The following is a 19,707-nucleotide window of genomic DNA, read 5'->3' as shown; positions in this document are numbered from 1 at the left end:
GGTCCTCAAACTGACCATGTGATTCCAGTAAACCAATCAAAAACCAAGTCCTCATATAAAACCTCTTGTGCTCTTTCTATTCCTCCTCTTTCTTTGATCCTGCGAGGTTGTGTTCAGTACTTCTTTGAAATTCCCTCTGCATCCTAATTCAGATCCCGGATTGTTTGTTGTCCGTCGTCCCTCCTATAGAAACATAAATTAGAAAGGTGACTATAGACCGAAGAAAAAACCGGGTGGGACAATCGTATACATAGGTACAGTAAATTATATCTTTAATAAAGTATACAAATATTTCTCATAAGCAGTATGCATAACACATAAACATGATATATCACTTTTTACATTCATACGATATCTAAGGAAGGGAGAAATACTGCAAGGTGCCCCTTGTATCGCTCCATATCACTACTCAATGTGGATGAAAAGATATTCACACGCATATTGGCAACCTGCCTGGAAAGGATGATGTCTGTCCTTTTTCCCTTCAGCCGAGACCCAAAGGAGTAGGGGGAAGACATGGAGGATATCGGGGTCCTAATAGAGCAAGAGCGCACAAAGTATTTGGGGATTCAGATACCGAGAAACCTGGATGACCTGTATTTGGTCAATTACCCCCGCTGCTGCACAACATTTTTAGGGACATGGAGACCTTGGTGAGGCTTCCTCTCTCATGGTTCGGTAGGCTGCATGCTGTAAAAATAACACTGCTCCCCAAAGTGTTATACTAATATCAGGTTTTGCCTATTGCAATGACAGACTCCCATTTCACTGAGCTGCAGCAGCGGTTAAACAGGTTAATTTTGCAGGGGCAAAAACCAAGGGTGCCCTATAGAGGATTGATACAAGCAAGGGAGCAGGGAGGATTAGGGCTGCCAGACATGTGCACATATTATCGTGCGGGACAGTTCAGGGAGTGGATGCACAGAGGCATTAGGTGCACGTAGAGAATCATCTATGGTGGCCGATAATACTGGGAGAATGGCTCTGGGCAGCCCCCCTGCCCCAAGGCGACTCCTCAGCCCGTTGTGGGCGCTCTGGAGAGTTAAAAGGGAAATGGCCGGAGTCACGACCTGGCTGTCCCCGTCCAGTGCCAGGTTTGTGATGCCAAGGGTATCATGGAGCCGATTTATAAGGGTGACATGTGTAACCATATCAAAGGCAGATTCATTAGAATGGGAATGGCTATTTAGGGTGATGTAGCTTTTGGGTTTGGGGTTAACATCTACCCGTGGCTGTGGGTTTTATACACTATGCCAATGGTGAGGGTGAAAACGAATGACTGCAGCAACGTTTCTTCGTAAAGAGAGGAGTGAGGCGGGGATATTCGCAGGGAGATAAGACACATAAGGCCTCGTTACGGGATCGCTGGAAAACCCGCCAGTAAGCAGCGGATTTCCAGCAACCCTGTAACAGCCACACCACCACCTGATATCCCGGTGCCACCGGGATATTACAAGACCCGGTGGCGCGGGATGTCAGGCGGTGGGGAACTGTAAGTCCCCATTCCAGTGGAGTCCCATAGGACTCCACGGGAATGGTGACACGGAAGCACCGGCACCTTTGCTAACAATGCCAATGCTTCTGTGAAAACCATGCCTGCAGGGGCCAGTGCTCCCAGCAGGCCAGACCTGCCGGGATCACCGGCCCCTGCAGGTATTCTCATAGTCTGGTGTTCCCGAAAGGGTGCCGGTACGTTGATACCGGCACCCTTATTTCCAGACCGCCAGACATGTGAAGAGGCCCATAGTCTCCTTATACGCTGATGACCTGTTACTTTATGTGGGTTACCCGAGAGACAATATGCCAATGCTGCTGGAGGTACTGGGTAATTGCCGAACGCTGTCGGGTTTCTGCATCAACAGAGAAAAGTCCCAACTGTTCCCAGTGAGAGGTCTTTCGCCACCATGATCAAGCTGCTGTCCCGGATTGGGGGTTTAGATGGGAAGGGGAATCGTTTAAGTATCTGGGAATTCAGATCTCCCACGACCTGGAATAGACGCTTGTGTTCAATACAGGCAGGGCATTATCAGGGATAGGATACTCAATCCAATTCTGGACAAAGTTACTAATATCATTGGGGAGGGTGGCACTTTACAAAATGGTCATACTCCTGAGGTTACTTTCTTATTTTACAAATATTCCATTTTGCATTAAGGAGGTGTTCTTCAAGATGCTAGACGAGAAGGTAGGGGAATTGTTGTGGGATACAGGAAGGAGGAGGGTCTCATTGGTGACCGTACAGTGCCCACACTTGGAAGAGGGGCTCAATATGTCGGATTACAAGCGGTACCTTGTGGCAGAGCAGCTGCAGGTGATATCAGGGTGGGCGGACTTACAGGGGGACTTGCTAATGGGACAGGTTGGGACCCTTCCAGCTCATCAGCGGGGAATAGATATGGTGGGGGCGAGGTGAGCTTCCAATGTATTCCAGGTGGTGAGGGCGCTCTGGAGGAAGGTGTTGGGGAAGCTGCATGTGACGGGGCTCTATAGTGTGGACCTGCATGGAGTGTGGACCCGAGACTGCGGTCGGCACAGGGGAGAATGTGGCTCTCGGATCTTGGGGAGAGGGTGTGTCGGTCGGTGGGAGACTTGTTTGAAAATGGGAAGCTGATGCCATTTGAGAAATAGAGTACTCAATATGGGGTCTCAAAGGGACACTAACATATGGGACGGTAGGAGCCAAGCACAAGCCCGCTGATGCAGGTGTTGCTTACAAAGGATAATGGTAGGGCCAAGGTTCCTCGAATTTATCAGGCGATACGGAGTGAATTCCCATTGCCGGATCTGGCGGTCAAGAGTAAGTGAGAGTGGGATATGGGTTATCGGTTTGGGGAATTAATCAAAATCTGGGAACAAGTACAGAAGGTATCAAGGAATGCAAGGTTCAATTTAACGTCCTGCATAGGATTTATGTGACCCCGGTTAAATTGCATGCTATGAACAGTAACCTGAGTCAGAACTGTTCCCACTGTGGGGTAGGGCCAGCAGAAATCTGGCATATGCCGTGGGGATGCTCAGTGGTTGCAGGATATTGGCAGACAGTAATGGCGAAGATTAATGGTTTGCTTGGTTATGGCTTTGAGTGCAACCCAAAGATGTGTTTATGAGGCGTTCGCCCGGGGGCGGAACAGTGCAAAACAAGAAACCGTATGGCTCTATTTATGTTGATACTATTGAAGAGGCGGGTTGCCATAGCCTGGCAGAGGCCCAGGGCCCATCGGTGGCTCATTGCATGAAGGATGTTCACAGGTGGGGGATGGCAGAATAGGATATTTTACAGAGAACCAGGGACCCAGAGCTGGAGGAAGGGGTGACAGTGAACTGGGGCCAGCTATTAAACAGTTAAGTAAAGAGAAAAGATCCCAAGTTGAGACTGCGCCCAGTTTTTTCAACAAGTGTTTTATTATATTGATGCCCTTTGTGATGACACGTGTTTCGGTCCCTCTTGGACCTTTCTGAAATCAGGGCTAATTTTATATATCAACCAAAAGAAAAGGTCACAAAATTATACAGATATTTACACAATAATATGAAAGCCAAATTAAAAAATAATAGAAGTGTTCATTGACATGTTTAACCAATTATTACAGTATTTGATGGGTCAAAGCAAACCATAATAAATAACAACAGTTATTAAATCAAAGTAAACCAAAATGCCAGACAAAAAAAGGAGTGGGGAATAGGGAGGGATGTCGGGGGTCAAGAGGTAGACAAAACTACATTTTTGTTAGTCAATGCTACATGTAGTGTCATATCGAAAATCAAGGAAAGTTGGATTCAAGTTGTCTTTTTTACCTTATTTGCATCTACTGCCTCTTATGGGTTAAAGCAAATAGTAGTCTCTCTTCGAGTCTCGGGTTAGATCCCTTCTAGAAAATACAAATCAAAGATGTCACCTCCAATTGTGTGTTCTGGCTCACCATAGTTATCACCTAATATTGCAAGATAGTAATTCTGTAACTCCCCAAGGTAAATGTGTTTCTTTTAACTCTTAAGCGTTAAAATATTGTGAATCCTGTGCGTTATCCATCAATTTCATACATACATTTTCGAGAAAATAATTCCCTTTCATTGCCTTTCCATATCTTATTCCTTCCATAGAAGTATTAATTAAGGTTTACAAATCATTCTTAACTGACTATGTATTCTGGCTTTTATAAATGCTCTGATAGTAAAACCGGTGCGCGCGATAACGCTGTGCATTTCTATCAAGCGCAGCATGTGCTGCACTTGCAGGATGGTCTCTTACCTGACAGCCTTATTCTCGCATCTAATCGCGTGCCAGAGATTCTCCTGAGGGGGCAGCGACCGGCGCCTAATCCCTCATTATTGTGTTCGTGTTGTCATGGAAATGGATCCTAGCCCTGGTCCGTTTTCTAATTGAATGACAGCACTTCTCCTATGTTCTCGTGGCGGCCATTTTAAGCTAGTGTTTATAACGTTACTCTGGTGTATTTCAGACATGTTTCGTATTAAATTTCATTCGCCATATCTTTAAGTATGTTTTCTCAATTTACTAAAACTTACTATGCCATGTACTGCATCATTCCGAAAATAAATTAACAATGTTAAATACTAACTAAACTTTTTAAGAAGCCCGTATTCTTTACAATTATGTAATGGTTGCATGCTTCTCAATAATGGGTTCTAGTCTCATTAAATGGGTTATTATTTAGACAAGTAACCACTTAAGGTGAGTTGTTATAATATTATATTAACTGTTATCATTCCCTATGAGTGCCAGTAGGAGCATTACAATTCACATATGAAAATATATTGCTAGAATGCCGTACTGAAACCTGTCCAGAGAGATAAGTACAAGTATACACATTACAAAATATTCATGATAGTTCATTAGGACAAATAAAGTTATGCAAGAGAGTTCAGTTTGCAAATTGTTCTCGCTTCTGCTTGTCTTAGTTTCTTTTCTTTATTTCCACCTCTTTTGCCTATTGAGATCTTCTCAAGGCCAATAAATCGTAATTCAGCTTTGTTAGCCATCTGATGTTTTTCCTGCCAATGGCAGGCCAATGGTAGTCTCGGATCTTGGCTGCCAATTTTGGCTAGATGTTCTCTGACTCGTATCCTAAGTTTTCTGATTGTGCTACCAATGTAGACCAAATTGCAAACACATATAATTCCATACACTACATAGTTTGATCTGCAGTTGATTGGTTGTAAAATCTTCAGTGTTTTATTATTAGTGTCAGTGAATGTGTCCGTTTTGGTGTGTGCAAATTTGCACATTGTGCATGTACCACACTTTCTAAAGCCATTTGTAGATGTTTTAAGATAGTTTGTTGGTTCTGCCCTAGACGGGTCTGGTAGATTTGATGGACTCAAATTGTTCTTTATGGTTGGTGCCTTTTTGTATATAATCCTTGGTTTGTCGTCCACATTATTCGCAATGTTATCGTCCAGTTTAAGAAGGTGCCAGTGTTTTGCTAGTATTTTGTACAAATTTCTGTGATCACTAGTGTATCTGGTGATAAAGCCTATCGTTGGTTGCTCCATCCCTTTAGTCTTTGGTGTTAGTGTATGCTCCTGAGTTGGTGTTAAATTTTTTTTTAATGCTCTTTTGACACATTGTTCTGAATAACCTCTTTCCAGAAACCTGGATGTTAATAGAGTGCATTCCTTCTCGAAGTATTCATTTGTTTGGCAATTTCTTCTTGCTCTTATAAATTCACCTGAAGGTATGTTCAAGATTGTTGGTCTATAGTGGAAGCTCCCTGCGTGGAGAGTTGAATTCACTTCCGTTGGTTTCCGGTATGTACGGGTTCTGATCTGATTGTGGTCAATGTATATTGTGAGTTCGAGAAAATCTATGCTTGTCTCATTGCAGTTGCCCGTAAATTGTATTCCCATTTGATTTTGATTGATTCTGTCTTTAAAGTCTATGAAGTCTGAGGTTGTACCTTTCCATATTATTAATACATCGTCAATGTATCTCATCCAATGCACAAGTTCTCTCTCTTATGCATTGTCTTTGTAGATGATTGTATCTTCAAACAGGCCCATGAAGATATTAGCTGGGGCCAGGGCATATTTAGTGCCCATAGCTACGCCCTTTGTTTAAAAAAGTTATTGTCGAAGTTGAAGATATTACTTTTAAAGGACAATTCCAACATTTCTTTCACCATTTGGATTTGTAGGTACACCGATGGAGAATCCTCCTTAAAGGTGTGATCAATTGCTTTCAAGGCCCATGTATGCTGGATCGATGTATAAAGTGCACATACATCCAAAGTCGCATACTTGTACTTATCTCTCTTGACAGGTTTCAGTACGGCATTCTAGCAATATATTTTCATATGAGAATTGTAATGCTCCTACTGGCACTCATAGGGAATGATAACAGTTAATATAATATTATACAACTGACCTTAAGCGGTTACTTGTCTGAATAATAAACCCATTTAATGAGACTAGAACCCATTATTGAGAAGCATGCAACCATTACGTAATTGTAAAGAATACAGGCTTCTTAAAAAGTTTTGTTAGTGTTTAACATTGTTCATTTATTTTCGGAATGATGCAGTATATGGCATAATAAGTTTTAGTAAATTCAGAAAACATACTAAAAGATATGGCGAATGAAATGTAATACAAAACATGTCCGAAATACACCAGAGTAATGTTATAAACACTAGCTTAAAATGGCCGCCACGAAAACATAGGAGAAGTGCTGTCATTCAATTAGAAAACGGACCAGGGCTAGGATCCGTTTCCATGACAACACGAACATAATAATGAGGGATTAGGCACCGGTCGCTGCCCCCTCAGGAGAATCTACGGCACGCGATTAGACGCGAGAATAAGGCTGTCAGGTAAGAGACCGTCCTGCAAGTGCAGCACACGCTGCGCTTGATAGAAATGCCTGCCCTTCCTTCGGGACTAAGTTATAAACGCTCGGCAGCTTGCCGTGCGCGGTGTTATCGCGCGCACGGGTTTTACTGTCAGAGCATTTATAAAAGCCAGAATACATAGTCAGTTAAGAATGATTTGTAAACCTTAACTAATACTTCTATGGAAGGAATAAGATATGGAAAGGCAATGAAAGGGCATTATTTTCTCGAAAATGTATGTATGAAATTGATGGATAACGCACAGGATTCACAATATTTTAACGCTTAAGAGTTAAAAGAAACACATTTACCTTGGGGAGTTACAGAATTACTGTCTTGCAATATTAGGTGATAACTATGGTGAGCCAGCACACACAATCGGAGGTGACATCTTTGATTTGTATTTTTAGAAGGGATCTATCTCGAGACTCGAAGAGAGACTACTATTTGCTTTAACCCATAAGGGGCAGTAAATGAAAATAAGGTAAAAGAGACAACTTGAATCCAACTTTACTTGATTTTCGATATGACACTTCATGTAGCATTGACTAACAAAAATGTGGTCTACCTCTTGACCCCCGACATCCCTCCCTATTCCCCACTCCATTTTTTGTCTGGCAATTTGGTTTACTTTGATTTAATAACTGTTGTTATTTATTATGGTTTGCTTTGACCCATCAAATACTGTTATCATTGGTTAAACATGTGAATGAACACTTCTATTATTTTTTAATTTGGCTTTCATATTATTTTGTAAATATCTGTATAATTTTGTGACCTTTTCTTTTGATTGATATATAAAATTAGCCCTGATTTGAGAAAGGTCCAAGAGGGACCGAAACACATGTCATCACAAAGGGTATCAATATAATAAAACACTTGTTGAAAAAACTGGGCGCAGTCTCAACTTGGGATCTTTTCTCTTTACTTAACCATTTATATGTGGTTTTCACTTGGCTGAACCATCACCCAAGGGGACGCGACCGCAGGGAATCTGTTGTAGAAAAAAGAGCATTTTTTACTCATTAAAGATGTCGCCATGTTAGACCTGACCAACATAGCCAAGCTCCCCAGCTACTAAACTATTTGCACTCCTCAATGGATTTAAAACCCCCTTGAGCCTAGCAGCAAGAAAGGCACACAAATCAGGTGCACAAGTGTGAAGACCAGACCAGAGAAGAGTCGAGCAGCAGGTGGAGGATGAGCTGGGTGAGATGACTGAGAGACTTGATCCTTTACCAGGCGATACTGGTGACCATCAGGCCTAGATGTGTATAGTCCAGCATGCCAATGTGCGCATCTCTAGCAGCAAGACAGATGGGCAAGCCAGAATCACAGAGATAATGAAGTACAGGCACAGATGCGAGGTCGTAGATCAAAGACGCACCTTCTCCAGAAAATAAATCTAGAGTACCGTTGCACAGTAAAAAAAAAGAAAGCACACACCAATTGAGGGCAGGACCAGACTCCTATTAACCACAAACAGGGGCCCAATCAAGGACCACAGCTTGGCAACAAGCCCAGCAGGATGGGTTCACAGGGCCAATAACTGCACCAAGGGACCTATGGAGCAGGCACTGCCCCTGATCATGTCCGCACTGCAACAATCACTGCCACATTAGGGAATTCAGCTGGCCAATGTGCACCTCCCGGTAAGCGATTGCAGTGACACAGAGTCCAAGGAATACGTTCTTGCCCACATTCAGTACAGAAAGGTGAGGGGCCATCCACTAGCCTTTTCTCGGCCTCACATAACACTGGAAGGCACTTGTTCAGGCCCACTACCAGCGCTGCCGTTGGTGCTTATACTGTGGCGCACTTCACCCCACGGCCCCAGCCTTATTAAATATGCAGTTCTATCTGGCAAATAAGTAATATCATTAAGTCAGGATGCACATGGGGCTGGTCAACCATGTGTCCTCTGCACCCGCAATGCCAGGGTGTACTGGTGGGGTTCCCTCAGGGGCACAGCTGGGGGAACACCATGCGGTTGGCGGGGCACATGTTCCTAACTTGTAGTTGCCATGTCCACAGCGCTCGCCCTTAACAGGTCTTTCTGCTCATGCTTGTTAATCTCAGAGAAGCGGACAGGTCAGACACCTGCGATCCCAGGATGTACTGGTGGAGATCTCTCCTCGCTTATGCTGTTTGGCGTGGAGGTGCAGGACGAGGAATGGAGGAGGTTGCCTCATATGCCCAACTTCCTGCTGCTGGCGGGAGGATGGAAGAGGGCACTGCTCCCCAGCGAGAGACAATGGGCTTGAGATGCCCTAGACATATATGAGATGGAGCAGCTGACCGGAATGCTACATGATCAGACCCCATCACCTGAGATGGAATTGTCAGCCTTCCATTGTAAATATGGCCCGAGAAAGATGTACCTCAGACTGTGTGAAAGATAAAAGAGAGGTGTGGGATGGGTGGCCCCATTGCAAATCAGGGGATGCCATACATGGTATGCAGGACATTTAGACTGGACTGCTAACCAGGTGAAAGGGAGTGGGCCCTCTTTGCCCAAAGATGGACACAGTGTAGTGGCGTGTTGAACTCTCAACTCATAAAGCCACATCACCTTGAAACCTAGGGAGGGGAAGAGTGGGGGTGAAGGTGAGTGGGGGAAGCAGGGAGAGGGACGTTTTTGTTGAATGGGAAAGAAATGTTAAAATAAGCAATTTTCAACATGCCATAAGTTGGATCTTGTCCTGTGTGAATTTGCAATGCTGAAACTGCTAATAAATAAATAAATATATTCAAATGACCTTCGGGTATGTATCGACCTTCGCAGTTTGACCTTGGAAGTGATCATGGATAGCACCTCCCTCCGCGGCACCATTGAGTTAATCCTGATGATGAAGAAGGCTAAGTACTTTTCCAAATTAGACATGACTGATGACGGACAAAAGTCGAGACCACTGACGGCTTATATCACTCCTTTCAACACATTTTAGTAAATCCAGGATGCCTTTCGGGTTGTCCTCGGCTGCATAAGCATTACAGAGAATGATGGACTCTTTTTGCTACGAAACATCCACAATGTGTCCTACTTTCAGGAAGACATCCTTATCGCAGAAGATATGATGACACATGACATCATGTTGAGAAACAACCTCAGCAAATTGCAAGAAGCAGGATTCTGACTAAGGTATGAAAAGTGTGTAATCAGAGCGAGCCAAGTGGAATACTTGGGGTACAAGATATCAAAAAAGGGAATTAGACCCAAGAGCAAATTGCTATAAACAATAGTGAAAGCCCCTGCACCCGCCAACAAGTAAGAATTAAGATCCTTTTTGGCACTTGCGGAATATTACACCAAATTCGTGCCTCGTTTTTCCAAAATAACGGCGCCATTAAGGTAATTGTTAAAGAAAGGTGTTGAGTATGACTGGCGCACAGAACATAAAGGAGCTTTTGTGGAAATAAAGAAAATGATAGGCGCTACATGCCTGCGGCCGTTTAACCCACTATGGATAACAATCATAACTACAGATGCCAGTGTGTATTGATTGGGTGCGACACTGACCGAGAGGGAAGTTGACGGGTTGATACTCTGAGATGATTAAGTTATTCCACCCCTGGGCCTGAGGAAAATAAAACTGTGCAGAGCCCAATCGGGACACCTCGGGAACAATATGATGAGGCGCTGAGTGAGAGAGTCTTACTGGCGGCTGGGCATGGACCAAAATATTCGAGTGATGATGGAAAGGTGCCACAACTGCTTAAACAGTGACAAGAGATTCCAGAGGGATAGTGGCATAAATTGGGATTGGATTTTTCGGGCCTTTAGAAGTCATGTCGGCTGACCACCGGTATGGAGTTGTCATGACTGATTACATATCCAAATCGGTGGAAGCAACGTTTGTACCTGCTGGCATCACCACAACAAAAGTCCTGGATGTGTTCCAGCGAGTACCTAAGGAAATAGGAAATGACAATGTAGATTACCCCTGCTATCTGCGCAGGGAGTATTAATTCTATTAAAGACTAGGAGGCGAGCATTATGCTTCATCTTCTTTTATTACTACTCCTCAGCAGTTCAACAACATATATATAAAACCATGGAAAATACCCAACAAACTTTTCCATTTTTTTTTTTTTTTTTTTTTTTTTTTAACTACAACCCCCATGAGTCTCTGTAGTCCGTGCTCATTCCACCAGTCCTGATCTCCTTCCTGTACTTAGGCTCCTCCTCTGCTTTTACTCGCTCTGATATTCACTCCTGTCCATTAACTGATCCTCGTCAACGGTGCGAAGAATCTTCAGAACTCTAACTCAACTGCCGGTGCGCTCCCGGCCTCCTGATGGTCTTCTCTTCTTCAGTTATTCTTCTGCTCTTCCCCTATGAAGACACAATCATAAATCTTAGGGTGGTGCGCATGTACTGTACTCTCACATATAAATTTCTCAACATTTTATACAGTACATCCAATCGGGCGGGAATTTAATGCTCGCCTCCTAGTCTTTAATAGAATTAATACTCCCTGCGCAGATAGCAGGGGTAATCTACATTCTATGACAAGACAGGAGGCGAGCATTATGCTTGTTTAAAGCTTCCCCAAGACTGTACTAGCCAAACCCTCTGCTGGCTTAAAGTAAAATTCCTTAAATGTACGATCGCTCGCCCAATCTGCTGCTCTCATTATTTCACTCAAAGGCACTCCTGCTCTCGCGGCTGATGAAGCCATCGCCCCTCTCACTGAATGAGCTCCATATGTGTCCACATTCACTCCTGCTGCGCACATAATCTCTTTGACCCATCTGGCTATGGTGGCGGATGCCACAGCGTGATAAGGCTTCCTACGCGCTATTAACAACTGAGTAGTGCTAGCTGCTCTGTTCTCTGCTGTCCTGCTCTCGTATTCTTTAATGCATCGAGCTACGCACCATTTCGAGTTGTCCGGAAAATAAGGGTAATGGACTGCGAAGGTGCCTGTCTTAGTCCTCCTCACTATGGAGAACGTAACCCCCTCCGGTCCGAAGATTCGTCTATTAATCTCTAGCGCCTTGACGTCTGACACTCGTTTACATGAGATCAGACACAATAGCATAGCTAATTTACCCGACAGTTGTTTGAGAGAAAGGTATCTATCTGCTGGCCAGTCTGATAGTAATCGTAGCACTGTCGCCACGTCCCATGTAGTACTATACTTAGGCCCTGGAGGCGCTCTAAATCTCGCTCCTCTGATGAGTCTCACTACCGCTGGATGTTCCCCTGCCGGTACTCCCTCAATTGACATATGTCCCGCTGATATAGCCGACCTGTACACTCCTATCGTACGGAAAGCTTTCCCATTCTGCAATAGATGCGCTAGGAAATTTAGGATCTCCACTACAGGTGCTGAAACGGGATGAACACTTCTGTTCTTGCACCAACTCGTCCATTTTGCCCAAGCTGCGTCGTAGCTCCTCCTAGTGGAAGGAGCCCAGGATTCAGCGATAAGCTGCGCAGCCTGCTCCGAAATTCCTGGCAGAGCCCAGCGTCTCCTGATATCCTGCACGCGACTAATGGGAGTGTCCCTCTCACTCTCAGAGGATGACACGACCCAGCTGGGTCCGTGAGCAGTCGCTCTCCTTCGGGAAGGACTCTGGGAACGTCTGCTGCTAGCTCCATTAACGTTGGGAACCACACTTGAGACTTCCACAAGGGTGCTACTAATACTAGTTCTGCCTTCTCCCTCCGACACTTCGCTAGAACTCTGCTCAGCATCGCGAAGGGGGGAAAAGCGTAATGCGGACCTCCTGTCCACTCTTGCAGAAACGCATCCGTCCCTAGAGCTCCCGGATCCAGCCTCCAGCTGTAATATAAGCTCGTCTGAGCGTTGAGCCGGGAGGCGAAAGGGTCCGTATGCAATGGACCCCACTTCCTGTCTAGTCTCTGAAACACTACTGGATCCAGTCTCCAATCGCTGGAATCTGTCAGGTAACGGGAGTTCCAATCCGCTACTACATTCAGTGAACCCGGCAGGTACTCTGCAGTCACTGACGTTTCTGACTGAAGGCAAAAGTGCCATAAGTCCTTCGCTAACTCCGCCAGCATCTTGGACCTCGTGCCACCTAAGTGGTTTATGTACCTCACTGCCGAGATGTTGTCCATCTTCAGCAGCACACAAGACTTCACTCTCTCTCTCGTGAAGGCCTTGATCGCGAACGATCCCGCTAGGAGTTCCAGACAGTTTATGTGAAGCAGGAGCTCCTCTTCGCTCCACTTGCCTCCGGTCTGTAAACTCCCGCATCTGGCTCCCCAGCCCTGCCGGCTGGCGTCTGACTCTATGATCAGATCTGGCTTGTCTCCGAATATGGCACGTCCATTCCAGGCGTCCATATTCTTTAACCACCACTCCAGCTCTGTAATGGAGTCTTGATCTAGAGGTACTTGTTGGTGATATTTCAGACCCTGTTGAAGATGTTTTATCTTCAGCCTCTGCAGTGCTCGGTAGTGTAGAGGCCCAGGGAATATGGCCTGAATGGATGCTGCTAATAGTCCGACTATCCTCGCCAATGTCCTGAGGGATATAAGCCTTCTCTCTAGGCATACTCTGATCTCTCTCTTTATATCTCTCATCTTCCGCGCTGGTAGTTCCAGGGTCGCTTTCTTTGTGTCTAGCACAAACCCTAGGAAGTCTAATCTCTGTTCTGGAATGATATCCGATTTCTCTATGTTCACTAGGAACCCTAGCGATATCAGAAGGTCTTGTACCCATCTCGTTTGGTATAGCAGCACCTCTCGATTTTCCGCTAGCAGCAAAAGGTCGTCTAGATAGATGATCAACCTGACGCCTTTCTCTCTGATTGCTGCTGCTACGGGTTTCATTAGCTTTGTAAATGCCCAAGGAGCCGACGCCAACCCGAACGGCATCGTCTTGAATTGCCAGAACTGTCTGTGCCAGCGGAAAGCTAGGTAAGGTCTGTACTCCTCGAGTACCGGAACCGTGAGATAGGCATCCTTCAGATCTAAACGCGTCAGCCAGTCTCCTTCCCTTAGGGAGTCTCTGAGCTGATGTATGCCCTCCATCTTGAAGTGGCGGTATACGATCCATCCGTTCAGCTCCTTGAGATTTATAACTGGACGCACCTTCTCTTTCCTGTGCACTAGGAACATATTGCTTACGAATTTGGGCTCCCTCGCGCATCTCTCTATCGCCTGTTTGTGCTCTAGCTGCGCGATCTCGCTGTCTAGCCATGCTTGCTCCGCTTGCGCTAGTCTCCGGCCCCGTGGCCTGTGCTGCTGAATTGGGGTTTCTATAAAATCTAGCTGCAGTCCTCTGACGGTCTGCAATATCCAGGAATCGCTTGAAATCATGCGCCAATTTTCTAAAAACATGCGCGTCCTCCCACCAACTGGAGGATACTGAATCGCTCTCACCTGGCGTAAATCCTTGGCCTCGGCCTGATCCCCTGGATCTGCGACCTCTCGGGAATCTTCCTCTGGACGGGAAGAATGTATCCTGGCCCTTGTTCTCCCAGTATTGAGCTCTGGGATTATGGGGTCTTCTTCCTCCGTGACTGCGACCGGCTGCGCGACCCCGACCGCGGCCGGTCCCTCCAAAAACTCTACTCGGAAAGATTTTGCGGATCGATGCTTGGGCTTTCTCCAGGGATGCGTATGTTCCGACGAATCGGCCCATCCTCCTTCCCAAAAGTCTCTCCGAATAGAAGGCCTTGCGCCCCTTCTCCCGCTTCATACGATGATAGATCGCTGAGCTTCGAATCAATCTTGAGTAGAAGCCCCTTTCTCCTCTCTGAGGCTATGGCGCAATTCGCATTCCCGAGCAGACAGACCGCTCTCTGCGCCCATCCGGCGAGAGCCTCCGGGTCCACTGCTTCACCAGTGTCCTTGGACCTCTCTGCGAGGTCCATTATCTTTGCCAGTGGTCCTGACAGGTCTAGGATCTTCTCCTGACAACTTTTCCAGGACCTATCGATACCTTTGCGGGGGTCCTTATTTGTCTTTGACACGAAGGTCAGCATTTTCGGGTCGAGCTCGGGGGCCTCTGCTACTTTGCCCGGGAGATCCGGTCGCGGACACTCTGCGCGCAGCCGTTGTCTCACTTCCTTGTCTAATGGCTTGCGCAGCCTAGCCGCCATGTACTGAGCTACTCGGGGGGATGGCTGCCACTCGGTGGACCTTGGATTCCTGATGCTGTCCGGGTCGAACATATCATCTTGGCCCCCAGTCAAGTGTTTCTCTTTCCGAGCTCTCTTGCCCCCACTGGGCTGGACCCAGTCTACCTCGCTCTCCTCGTCTCCTTGTGAGGTCTGATCCTCCCCTTGCTCCTCCTCCGAGCCTGGGTCATCTCCAGTATTGTCCTCCCCTGGAGAGGGGGTCATGAGGTCTGGCACTGCCTGTCGTCGTAGATAAGCTTCCTTCAGCTTTGCGAACGCATCAGGCACCTCTGGGGCCTCATCTTCTGCCCCGTCCCAAGAGCCCCGGGGGTCGACAGAGGCTTTCCTCTTAAGGGCTAACTTACTCCCCTTGTGTCCCTGTATCACGGGATCTGTGGGCGTGCGCTTGCGGTCTGTGGTGCTGTCCTCAGGCTGCGAAAGCATAGCTTCCAGCGTCTCTAGCCTTTCTTGAAGGGGCCTAACGCCCTCCGCCACTGCATCAATGAGGGAGCTCCCTAGCACTTTCTTGAAGCTGGCAGCGAGGTCATGTGATTGTTCCTCCTCGCTCCACTCAAATTCTGACATTTTTCTTTTTTTTTTTTTTTTTTTTTTTTTAAACAGTGCTGTGTGCCAAATTACCTGGATCAGGTGTCTTAGCACGCCCACTGCTCCCTCCTGATGGTCTAGAGATAGTAGGGTCCCCTACTTGTATTCTCTTATGTTTTTATTCTATTTTATTCCAGTGGCTGCACCTTGCTTGTCCACAGCTCAGTGGCTCTTGAGAGGTATTCTCTCTCCTCAGTAGCGCCGGTTATCTGCTAGGAGCAGTAGCGTTATTTTTTTTTTTTTTTTTTATACCCGTAAGCTGCCGTGTGATGTCTTTCTTAGGCACGGAGCTCCCGAGCGATCCGATCGCTACGGCCTGGCGCTTCCCTTGTATCAGGGGAAACTTGTCCGAACTAGCGGCGTTTAAAACTGAGCCGAAGTTCGAAGCCGACGCAGAATGTACTGCGCGGCACGTCTTTGATAGGCTCCTCCCACCCGCGGGTGGGGGCTGCTCTGAGAGCGTCGCTCTTCGCGCTCCTCACGCGGTAGCTCCGCCCACCCGCGGGTGGGGCTACCTCTGTGAGAGCCGTCTGGCGGCTTCGTATGATTCGCGAGCGCCGGCTTCCCCTACCCGAGGGCGGGGGCCGGCTCGCGAGTGTCCCGCGGCCTCAGCCGCGTAGTTCGCGAGGCCTGACTGAGCCCCTGCGGTGCCGGGTATGCGACACGGGACCGTCCGCCTCGCGAACCGGCTTGTCTAAGGTGAATCCCTGAATCGGCTGCCCGCGTACGCGAGCTCCCTTCGAAGCAAACTCGCCTAAGCGTGCTATCAACAAACTACTATTTTATACCAAAACATTTTTTTTTTTTTTTTTTTTCCATAAACTACTATCTCCTACACACTGTCTCAACTTATTTGTATAATCACCCACTCTCACACAGACATTTTACCCCAGTCGTACAGAGAGTGGAGAAAAGGTACTTATCTGCTTGAAGAGCAGTAAAAGAAGAGGAGGAGCCTAAGTACAGGAAGGAGATCAGGACTGGTGGAATGAGCACGGACTACAGAGACTCATGGGGGTTGTAGTTAAAAAAAAAAAAAAAAAAAAAAAAAAATGGAAAAGTTTGTTGGGTATTTTCCATGGTTTTATATATATGTTGTTGAACTGCTGAGGAGTAGTAATAAAAGAAGATGAAGCATAATGCTCGCCTCCTGTCTTGTCATAGAATGGGGTTCAGTTACTCTCCCGCAAAATGGAGGAATTAATGTGTGACAACAATATCAAACAAATTAAAGCCTCTCTCAAATCATCCCCAGGCAAATGGACTGGCCAAAAAGGACCAATAGATTAATTTTAGGTGCTCTGCAACTGAATATAGTTTCAGGCATGGATCCATACAAGACTGTAAAAGAAGCAGAGGCTGCCCACCAGCTCACCCCAAATGGGGCACCACTGTGTCATCATTCTGCATGTTACGAGGAAGAAGAGCGGCATCCTCACTCGTGCCTCCATGGTTGGCGAAAGTAAGGGAGGATGATGCTGTGAACATGGAAGATGTGGTGTGGGGAATGAAAAGAAACAAGGATGAAGAATTTGAGCGATGGGCGGAGAGCAACCCAGAGAACGGAGGGTCATGAAGGGGTCATGGTTAACATCTGTTTACCACACAAGGATCACGTTACAGGATATAAGTTCAGTCGACTCATTAAAGTAGTACAAAGAGGCACTAACCATCTGTACATGCAAGAAGACAAACAATGGAACCTGGATAGAGCCGCCATATTTGAAAGGAAGCCAAAGGAGGCAAGGAAATCCACCAGAAGAGAACTGACAGCACAAGAGGAAAACACAGCTGAAGAGGTAGAAACCTTGCATGATGACAACTCTGCAGAGTTTATTCATGAATCCGATTGAGTGATTGAGAGGCAACCTGAAGGGAATTTTTTGGGACAATGTGTGACAACTAAAGAATATAGGGGCCGTATTAACGAGTAGAGCAAGTGGAGAAGGTCTCCCACAACATCAGCGACGCAGGCCCACAAGGTATGAGAATGTTGTGATGGAATGGGACCAAGCTGCTTAAAAAAGGAGGTATGTGAAGACGGAGTCTCATGAGAGACAGCGAGGGCTGCAGAATCGCGAGACTCCAAAGGGGACGGATGCACAAGAACAAGCATGGAGGAGACACAGCATGGGCAAGGCAGCAAGCGGTTGCACTCCGGTGCTCCTCCTCAAGGGCCCAGCTCCTACAACAAGGACATTCTATGAGAACTTTGATAAACAATTAGCACAGTGAAGCAACTGTTCCATTTATAAAGTTGACTACACAGTCTTATAATTAAATCTGTTACTTGTAATAGTGCATGGCATTTATGTTAAGACACAACACCTTTTCCCCTTTTCCAGTTCGGTCTTCAACCTACCAAAGGCATGCCTGGTTACCCTTACAGTTGCCTTAGCATTCTCAGTCTCACAGATTTAAAGACATGGCACACTCCAGACCAGGACTCTTTCCACTTGTAAGGGATGTGGCGCACAATAAAAGCACTTTTACATTTATTAATTTTGGATTCTGCTTTGAGAAGGCAGCCAACCCGTCTCACACCCAACTTGACGAACACCGTGTGTCGCAATGGACCATGAACCAGACCGGTGTGTAATAATGAAATATTTATTTATTTTTTAATTCAAACAAAAATCAAACAGATTCAATATAGGGCAGCAATCACCAGTGGGGTGATAATTACACAGCAACATTTTAGGAGACCCTTAATTTAACTTTCTGACATCAGACACAGTAATACAAATATGAATGAAAACCAGATCACCTTTGGTAATACGTTTAAATGGGACAACTGTTATGCATTCCCCCTGCAATCCTCCCCCAAATGACTGTTAACCAAGTTTTGTGTGGTTGTAGAGGAGTAGCAAGGTGTCAGATGTAAGAGGCTAAAATCAGATTAGAAATCCGACCTACCACCCTTGAATGGGAGGCCAAAATCGGATTGAAAACCCTTGAAATTGAGCAAAATGGCACTCGGAATTCACTGAATAGTTATTTTACATGTGCAGTTGAATGAATAAGACAGGAATTTGTGTGGCTGTACTAAACAGGCAAGAAAGCTTCCAAGCTACAAGGCAAGGCACTAAACAACATGCATACAGGTTAGAAAATCGACTTTGGGAAGGTAAAACAGTGCAGCAAGAATCACATGTGGCAAAATTGCAATTTCTTAGTTTTCATGGGTAAACAGCTTCAGAAATGAACCAAACAGACCGAATCGAATATTGTTTTTACTGATGAGGTACAAAGGCACATAACAGGTATGATACTGAAGTGAAAGGGTACTCTTGACGAGTGACAGCATGGGATTCTTTATAGGGAAAGAAAATCGGATTTTAAAAGGGAAACATTTTCACGGGCAAACTCGGTTTTGTTGGCAAAATGATTGGTTCTGCTGTAACTATATTTTAGTGGCTAGATATTTAAAGAAAGACACAGTACACAAGGAGGTTAATTTTCAAGGTTAACCTATTCACGCTGCATTTATCTCTATGCAAAATGTATTAATTTATTCAAAATAGTACTAAGGACTTACACAACTGACTGAAATGACTTGGAAAGAATTGTGCTAACACATGGAGACTAACACACATTCTTTTAAGGACAGGATGCAAACAACATTCTGACAATTTAAGAAGTTACTAGGGTACTTATAGGATTTTTATAGGGTTGGACAGAATGCAAGGTAACAGAGCAGTGTATGCAGATTTTTGGTTACTGGGAGGGTAATACTTACAAAATGCTCTTGAATTTGATAGTTCGGACAGCTAACCAGATCTCTGGACAGAGGTACAAGGATCTGGTCACTGCGCAATGGCTGGGCTCTCCTTTAAGGGAACAGCGGGCAACCAGGGTCTGGTCACAGTGGACAGCGGGGTGCATCAGCTGGGCAAAGACAGGTATGGTCACTGGATTCTCCCACAGGGGTCTGCAGCCTTTGCTCCTTTCTCCCTGAATTATTGGGATTTCTGTAGGGTTTAATTCTGGATAAGTGGTTCTGCCTGGATAGGAGGTTCTGCCTGGATCTCAATCAGCTACCTCTGGCCTGGATCTAGAGTCTTGCAGGGTGAATGTGGAATGTCTGGATCTCTGGATGTTGAATTCCCTGAATTTGGAATTTTGGATTTTTGAATGTCCTGACTCTTTGCTT

This window comes from Ambystoma mexicanum, chromosome 5p (genome assembly GCF_040938575.1).
Source record: "Ambystoma mexicanum isolate Mex_15411 chromosome 5p, UKY_AmexF1_1, whole genome shotgun sequence".
In the NCBI taxonomy this organism is placed as follows: Eukaryota; Metazoa; Chordata; class Amphibia; order Caudata; family Ambystomatidae; genus Ambystoma; species Ambystoma mexicanum.
The sequence above is the reverse complement of the archived record's forward strand: the minus strand, read 5'-3'. Positions refer to the sequence as shown.